Source organism: Bubalus kerabau, chromosome 20 (assembly GCF_029407905.1).
Source record: "Bubalus kerabau isolate K-KA32 ecotype Philippines breed swamp buffalo chromosome 20, PCC_UOA_SB_1v2, whole genome shotgun sequence".
Lineage (NCBI taxonomy): Eukaryota > Metazoa > Chordata > Mammalia > Artiodactyla > Bovidae > Bubalus > Bubalus kerabau.
Window position 1 is genome coordinate 11,587,717 of NC_073643.1, and position 6,716 is coordinate 11,594,432.

The following is a 6,716-nucleotide window of genomic DNA, read 5'->3' on the forward strand; positions in this document are numbered from 1 at the left end:
GTTCAATCCCTGGGTCTGGAAGATCCCCTGGAGGAGGAAATGGCAACCCATTCCAGTAGTCTTGTCTGGGGAATCCCATGGACAGAGAAGCCTGGTGGGTTACAGTCCATGGGAGTCGCAAAGAGTCGGACATGACTTAGCGGCTGAGCACCGCTTACCCAAAGGGCTGCGCTTGCCACCATGCGGCTCTCTATTGCAAAAAGAGCTGCAAGTTCCAAGTCTCGCGAAAGTTTTCCTTTCCTGAGAATTTGGTACAAGTCGCGCGAGAATGGCTTGTCCGTTCATAAGGCTGCATGGGACGCAAAGGTGAGGCGCACTGGAAGATTAAGAGGTCCGTGCTTCTAGTATGTTCGCGCTGTGTGTGGCTTAAGACTCGGGTTGTAGACGCTCACACCAGGCTAGTGGTCTGGCAGGAACGTTGACCTTAGAGGTGAGTCACGTGAAATTCCTCCCGGGGCTGCGAGTTCACTTAACCTGTGTCTCACCCAGGTTTCTCATTTTCGACTTCTCGGCCTGTGAGACGCAGACTTTGCGGTCTAGGGAGAGAGACCCGACGGTCCCTGTGACAGTGTGTGCGCGCCTGCGCGGTGTTGGGGGGTGAGCGGAAGCGGGGAGAGGGGCTGGGGGCGGGGGAGAATCTGAGGCAGTAAGATGAGGGCGTGCAAAGAGTGGAAGAACCGGCAGTGGCCACACTAAGGGTTTATAAGTAAGAAAGAAACGCAAAAAAAAAAAAATGCGTATCATGAAGCAAACCAAGAACGAGGATTTCAGCCCCATTATTTCAATTGTTTTATGATGGGGGCCCACTTTGTGTTCCAAATAGGGTGCCTGCAGGATTTGGCCTTGGTTGGAAAATCTGATTGTGTGGTGGGCTGCGGTCCATGGAGTCGATAAGAGTCAGACACGACTGAGCGACTTCACTTTCATGCATTGGAGAAGGAAATGGCAACCCACTCCAGTGTTCTTGCCTGGAGAATCCCAGGGACGGGGAGCCTGGTGGGCTGCAGTCTCTGGGGTCGCAGAGTCGGACACGACTGAAGCGACTTAGCAGCAGCAGCAGCTAACCACAAATAGATCAGAGTCAACTTTTGCAGCAGAAAGACAAACTAAAAATGCCCTGGTCCAGAATTTTACCTGAAGGTAGGCCACAGTTTGGTGTAAGGAACCGTATTGAGTGCTTTTTTTTTGCTTGACTTACATTAGGCTAACTTTTCTCCAAAGAGCCATTTGCAGTTTTCCCATTTGGACGTTAGGTCATCTGGAGATGGCATTTGCTATGTTTCAAACCCACATTTTGCCCTGCCTTTTTCTCTCCCATTTCCGTCTCCACAGCTTTTTCTCTTATCTCCACGCAGCTAGTTTTTGAATGGCTCCATCTGTTGGTGCATGCTGCTCCAGTTCCTGCCCTAAACATCAGAGTTGAAACAGTTTATCACAGCTTCAGCCTGTCCACCTGTTGAGAGCCGGCTATTAAATTTCATTGCCTGTGTCGCCTACTGTCTGGTTTTCTAGGACTGCGGTCCTGCAGTTTTAAATGTCAACACTTTTTTCCATGGAGGAACCCTCCTGCCTTAATCTCACTTTTCAACTTTTTAAACACATGGCTTCTTTCAAAGCTTTTTCATTCTATTTTCTGAATATATCCATTAGCCAGGAAGAATTTGCAGCACTTTAATTACTGTTTAATGAAATAGGGATGCTGATAAATGTTTAAAATTATATCATGCAGGTGTAATTATTTCTATTTTATTCTGTCACACTTTGTATCCTGAGGAAGGTTTTTTTTTTTTTCCTGATTATATGTTACTGTGTGTTCTGGTTTCTCTTGTCCAGGAGTGATGGTCCAACCCACTCTTCTACAGAAATCTTTCCAGGTGCCTTTCCCAGTGGATGGGAGTCTATGTTCTGCACCTCCAGGAACCCTGGAGAATGGAAGCTGGACAGATGGAGAAGTAGACCCAACACAGAAGAGGACCATCCCTCACCACCATCACCAGCCTTCCTTATGGTGTGCTTCCGGTACATTATCTCCTTTAAGACTCACTTAGTCCTGCACCTGAGTTAGCCTTGGTGTCTGAGAGGAAGTTGAAGATCAGAGACATGACGACACTTTCAAAGGTCATGTGTCAAGCAAGTGGCTGAGTTAGAACACAATATTTTTGAGTTCTAAATCTGTGTTTTTCCCAGTATCCCAGAGTTGAAGGACTTTGGGTCCTGGCTAGGACCAGCATCTGTGCTTGCTCGCCTGTGCTCCTTTAGTCCCTTCAGAGCCATTTTCAGTACAGTAGTCCCCACTTATCCCTGGGGGATAAGTTCCAAGACTTCAGTGAATGCCTGAAAGTCTGGATGGAACCAAACCCTATATATACTATGTTTTTTCAATACATACATACCTATGATAAGGTTTAATTTATACAGTAGACACAGTAAGACGTTAGCAGCAAAACTAATAATAAAATAGAGCAATTATAATATACTGTAATAAACATTATGTGAATGATTCTCTTTAAAAAATATCTTCTCTTTTAAAAAATGCCTTTTCTGTCTTAACTAAGCACTTAATACGCATTGTGGCTATAACTTTTGCAGCTTCAGGTACAACAGCAAAACTAGCACAAATTCCTTTTTCCTTCATAATTTCACAGATAGAAGATTGGGTTTTACTCTAGATCTTAGCAACCTTAGCATATGACTCTTTTTTCCCCTTAAGTTGAGAATTTTCTCCTTTTTACTTGAAGGAAGCACTTTCCAGCTTCTCTATGGCATTTCTGAATTGCTAGTATCACTATTCTTATGCTTTGGGCCATTAACTAAAAGAAGGATTACTTAAATACAAGCACTGTGATACCAAAACAGTCAAACTGATAACTAAGTGACTAAGGGCAGGACAAGCTGGACAAAGGCATGATTCACATCCTGGACTGGATAGAGCAGGGTAGGGCAGTATTTCACTACACTACCCAGCATGGTGTATAGTTTAAAGTTTATGAATTGTTTGTTTCTGGAGTTTTCTGTTTAATATGTTTGGACCATGTTTGAACATGGGTAACTGAAACCTCAGAAAGCAAAACCATGGAGAAGGGAAGACTGCTGTATCAGCTGCAGGGTAATAATAGTATTAACAGGACACTTAATGAGTTATCAAGCTTTCTAGAAAATATTAAGAGAAAGTTGGGTGTGTCGTTTTACTGGTGAATAATATAAATTATTTTAAAAATTAAATAGACAAGGGATACATTAATGGTGCATGTCATGCGATTAAATGTCCCTAACTTTAAAAGACAAAATGCAAGCTCAGGACACTGATTTTAGAAGCTCACATCAGGCTAGCCCTCAAAGCTACTCTGAAGGCCCACATTCCTTCTCTGCCACAAAGTCTAATAATGTTGAAAGTTGAGAAACATTGTTTTTGCTTAAATACCTTCTTGAATGGATTATATTTCTTTTTGCTAGTGATTCTGCCATTTCCTTGAAGATGGGGACTGAGAGAGAGAAGGATCTAAGTATTCCCTTGTGTACAGATGGAAGTGTCCAGACAAAAAGATGGTTTTACAGCGTTTACAATTTGTGGTGCTGCCCTTCCCTCACAACTGTATGTTTATGTTTAATGTGGATGTCAGCATTCTTGCCTTCTAAGGTGGTTGACCTAGTTGTCAGTCACAAAGTAAGACCACAGCCTAATAGGTTAATGGCAGATTGTACCTTTGATAGGCAGTATTTGAAGAGTATGTCATATATAAAAGAGATGAATCTTCAGGGAAGAAAAAATAAGGTTGGCCTTAGTGTTTGGAGCTTAGAAAAGTAAAAGAAGGAACTTTGACTTCTGTTCTGTTTCTGAAATTTAGCGTGACTCTCTTAACAGGACGGGAGGACTGGAGTCCGTTCCAGAAAAGCAGACTGTTTTTGAAAGTAATGTCCAACTGTCTAAGATGATGTGGATATGCTGGTGTTCCAAGTCAACTCTTCAGTTGAAACCTTTTGCTTCATTTTCTCCATGTTAAGTTATCAGTGTTATTTCTTGTTACTCCCAGTGATTTTCATTCTGAGGCTGCTGCCTGGTCTCTTGGGACATTAATATTTATGATTGTCAGTGCCCGTATCATTGCTCCTGGCACAAATTAGCAACTTATTTAAGCTCATCAAAAATAGATCCACTCTTCCTGTGATGAGTATCATTGCCTTTGTGCTTAAAATTGTAAATGGCCGCTTTAGTATATGTGCTAAATTTCTTGACAAAATTCTAGTGTAAAAATGAAACTAATTTGTTAAGTGGCTATTATAAAAGAAATCCAAAACTCTTAAATAGCAAAAGTATGGATTTTGCTTCTTTGCTTGTTTTTTACTTTCCTCATATTTTATTTTAAAAATGTGCTTAAAAAATGAATGGTTCTAAATGGCTGAAAGTAAAAAAGATACCAATCTAACTGATCTCTTTTTATACCTGAGTCCCACTACCCAGAAGCAAAAATATTCAACTCTATTAGCTATTTGTTCAGGTATTTACATTAATATTTCGAGATGTCATGTTTACATTGTGGTTTGTGGATTTAGACATTCAGATGTCATTTGTTGATTTATTCCTGTGATTTATTAGGGTTTAGCCAGAACGCATGTCCACCTGCACATTTATTCTCTGTATTGCCAGTATATATACTCTGGTTAAGTCAGTACTCAGTATTTATGTTTATTGCTGAAGTAACTGACCTTACTGAAGTATACTCTCAGTCAGTTCCAGTTAGTGAAACATGGCTTTGTTTTGTACATTGCAAATTTTTTTTTCTTTTCTATGTATTTATTACAAATTCATCCAGAATGCTTTCATTTTTCACACATTGTCCCAGAACTTTCCTGCATTATCCAGAGTTGATCCTTTGTTTCATGCATCCTGTTTACTCATTTCTTGGTTTGTTCTACTTCTTAATAGAGTACATCCTTCAAAAGTTTTCTAAGAAGAAAGGTAGTGAAAAAGTGCCTGTCATTCTATTTATTTTAACCTTGAGTGGTTTAACTGGGTATAGAATCCTATGATGGAACTGGTTTTTCTTCAGAATTTTGGATGCTTTGTCTTTTAGTTTTCAGGAATGCTGCCAAGAAGTCTGAAAACATTACTTTTGATCTTTTGTGCTGTACATATTTCTATCTATGAAGGTTTTATTTTTCCACTTAATTCCTAATGTTCTGAAATGTCATATAATATGTCCTGGGGGAGGTTGTTTTTCTGTTCATTGTGGCAGACAGGCAGAAATGGTCCCTGTCAATGGTGAGATATTTTGTTATTTCTTTAATTCTTCCCACACTTTACCTCATTTTTTTCTTTATGATAGTTCTATTATAATTTTATATCTTCTGGATTTTTTATAATTTATTTTCTGTTTTCCATTTTTGGCTTTCTTGCTCATGTTTCTAATTTGCCTCTGTTTTATTTTAGTAATTTCTATAATTTTTAATATTCAGGTTCATTTTTCATTCTCTAAACCTCCTATGAAAAGCTGTATTATATTTTTGTTTCATGGATATAATATTCTTTCTTATCCCTTTGAGGATATTAGAGGTATTGTTGCTCATAATTTTTCTTTTCCTGTTCCTTTTATATAGTCTCAAATTCCTCTGAATTATTTTTAATTAGAAGCTCTTGTCAATTTGATTGTCCCTGTATGTCCATTTATATTTAACAGTGAAATATTAAATTTGTGATTAAAAAAAAAAACTCTGCATACCTGGAAAAGATTTATCTACTGGTAGAATTCACTGTAGAGCAGTTGGGCTTTGAAAGAGTGTATCAGTTTCTGGGTCTTTTTGTGTTAGGTTGGTCATCTCTATAAGAAAACCCTTTAATATTTTGCCTGAAGTGTATACTTGGCTGCTAACAGTCTGGGAAGCAAAAGTAAGAGAGCAGGCTGTCATTTAATGCCATTTCAGCCTTGTGTTCAGCCTTCTCCATTGTTCTTTGTGTTCTTCAGTCAGTGGATTCTTGTCATTAACCTTTTCCTCTTTGGTTGGGAGGTGGGAAAGGTAGTAATTAGTTAGCCATGTGGAGTAGCAGAGGGTACTTGAAGGTATAAGCTCTCCATTTGTAAACTTTGAAGCATTTTCCCTGTTTGAAGCCCATGTACCATTTCTAACTTCTATAACACCAGTTGACTCTAAATCCTGAAAATATATAGGGCATCTCAGGTCTAATTCTCACCAGAAAGATTTTCCTCTTGAAGTACTTAGTTTTTCTAGTCTAGTTTTCTCGAGTAGGGTCTCCACTCCTCAATCTGCATACTATCTCCCCAGAAGGTATGTCTGTCTCCAGTCCACTGCTGTGAAGTTGCCTACCTCTGCCCCCACTATTTATGTATTTTATTTGATTACTAGTGTTTTAATGTGATTTTAGAGAGTGATCATATTAAAAATCCTGTGTTAATTCTTAAAATTCTGTTTAAATTAAGATAGGCACCATGGTTTGACTGGAAGGAGTTTCTTTTCTACTAATTAGGGGAAGATAAGAGACATAAAACATGCCCTATGTATCTTTAAATTTTTATTATTTGAGATCTGCTTAACTGTGACTAAGTGAAACTGTTTTTGCTCCGATCTTCAGTCCTTAACCAATCCTCAGTCCTTAAATCCACTAAAATTAAATATTGAGTAAGGAAATGGCTGCCACCCAACCCACAAATCCCAAACCACACCAAACATTTCTGTGAACTATTCCCTGAGGTGAAAATACC

The 6,716-nt window shown here is 39.2% G+C and overlaps 1 long non-coding RNA gene across 2 annotated transcripts; it reads left to right on the forward strand.

The window, feature by feature from the left end:
- Positions 1–277: 277 nt before the first annotated feature.
- LOC129634752 (uncharacterized) lies at positions 278–5,687 on the forward strand. Of its 2 annotated transcripts, none has more exons than XR_008705868.1 (3): positions 278–430; positions 1,834–2,019; positions 3,863–5,687. It is a non-coding gene; the product is annotated as an uncharacterized LOC129634752 (long non-coding RNA). The 2 variants fall into 2 exon arrangements; XR_008705869.1 differs by having other exon boundaries at positions 1,834–2,008.
- The last annotated feature ends 1,029 nt before the right edge of the window (positions 5,688–6,716 follow it).